The following is a 1,642-nucleotide window of genomic DNA, read 5'->3' on the forward strand; positions in this document are numbered from 1 at the left end:
AAGTTTTGGGAAGATGGAATTATGAAGTTGCCTGAAAAAAGGCAGAAGGTAGTGGAACAAAATGGTGAATATGTTGTTCAATAAAGTTCTTGGTGAAAATGAAAAATGTTTCTTATTTTTACTTAAAAACTGAAGGCACTTTTTGGCCAACCCAATAATAATTTTTATGTTTGATTTAAGTGGGATTTTTTTTGGTTTTTTGGCTTTTTTTGCAATGTCCAGCTACAAACCATTCTTGGCACCCACTGTTCTGAGCACTAAAGCATAGAAATAGCTGCTTCCTCTTTGCCCCAATGTCACAGGTACAGCAGGGCAGCCACACCCGTGGTGCCAGCAGGTCCAGCATCTGCAGGGCAGAGTCCCGTCCTTCCCACCCAGTGATTTAAGTGTTTGATAAAAAATGTATTTGAATTTCATATATTTGATTACTAGTACCTTTCACATTTAACACATGATGATTTTTGGCAGTAGAACAAAAATGTATGAAAAAAATCTTAATCATTACAATATAATTTTGTTCATGGTTGCCAGGTGTTGGAGGAGTGACAAACGGTGAGTTAGTACTTAGGGAGTGGGGTTTCTGTTTGGGGTCATGAAAATGTTTTGGAACTAGATTCCACAACATGGTGAATACACTAAGTGCCATTGATTGTTCACTTTAAAATGGTAACTTTTATGTTATGTGAATTTCACCTAAATACAATTTTTTTAAATAAATAAAGCAATATAATTTTGTTGAAAGGAAGGCAAGAAAAAGAATTTTAGGGGATACATATATATATAATAACTTATGAATTATATATGTCTTATTTTATTATCCATCCAAACATCAGCAGTACATCACCAAAACATCCAGACATGTGTAAAAGTAACTGAATTCTGTCATTTTATATTTTGCTGACTTTCAGTCATATAAAAACTCTACTTTTTTTAACATATTACTCAATTTTGTTATTATGAACATATATTTACCAAAGTAGAAGAATAAACATATTTTATTGAGTGCTAGTTTTAATGTATAACTTTTATAATTTTTAGACATAATGTGTAACTTTTAAATATTTAGATGTGATATCTTGGCCTATATTTGTGCTTCTGCCTCAGACTCCGCCTACTACAGTGTGTGATGTATCAAAAGTCAGTGAAAAGGACAAAATCTGGGCAGTTCTGGAAGCAGTTCATCCAATGATGCAGGGGAGAGTGTTAGATAACATGAGACACTTACCAAGCGCTATTTGGGGGTAAATGATGAAATTTTCAATTATGGATTAATTTTTCAATCTGATTTCATATGTTTAATGTCAATGATTAATTTAGTGATATTTCAGTAGACAATTTACATAGAGAATGAAAGTTTAGAAGTTTATTACATCAGCAATATCGTTCCAAAGGACGTTGCCCATCTCTTAAAAAATGCATTATGATATATGGAATGTCTGAATATCAGTACTTAAAATGGATAATTGTTTATCCATCAGTAGAGGTTTACCTACTTACTGATCTATTAAGTGTATCCAATAAGATACGGTTGGAGAAAATACGAGAAAAACGAAAAAGAGAATTTTACTTGCAGGGCATGTGTGTACCTTACAATAATAGGCACAGCAGAACAAAGAACTAAATATTACACGGCTGCCATAGA

General features: G+C 32.8%; 1 non-coding gene across 1 annotated transcript; it reads right to left on the reverse strand.

Annotated features, from left to right (window-relative positions):
* Positions 1-212: 212 nt before the first annotated feature.
* LOC113617710 (small nucleolar RNA SNORA43) lies at positions 213-347 on the reverse strand. The gene has a single exon (XR_003431721.1). It is a non-coding gene; the product is annotated as a small nucleolar RNA SNORA43 (small nucleolar RNA).
* Between the last annotated feature and the right edge of the window lie 1,295 nt (positions 348-1,642).

This window comes from Aethalodelphis obliquidens, unplaced genomic scaffold (genome assembly GCF_003676395.1).
Source record: "Aethalodelphis obliquidens isolate GAN/ISIS:26980383/991018 unplaced genomic scaffold, ASM367639v1 scaffold4, whole genome shotgun sequence".
Taxonomy (NCBI): Eukaryota; Metazoa; Chordata; class Mammalia; order Artiodactyla; family Delphinidae; genus Aethalodelphis; species Aethalodelphis obliquidens.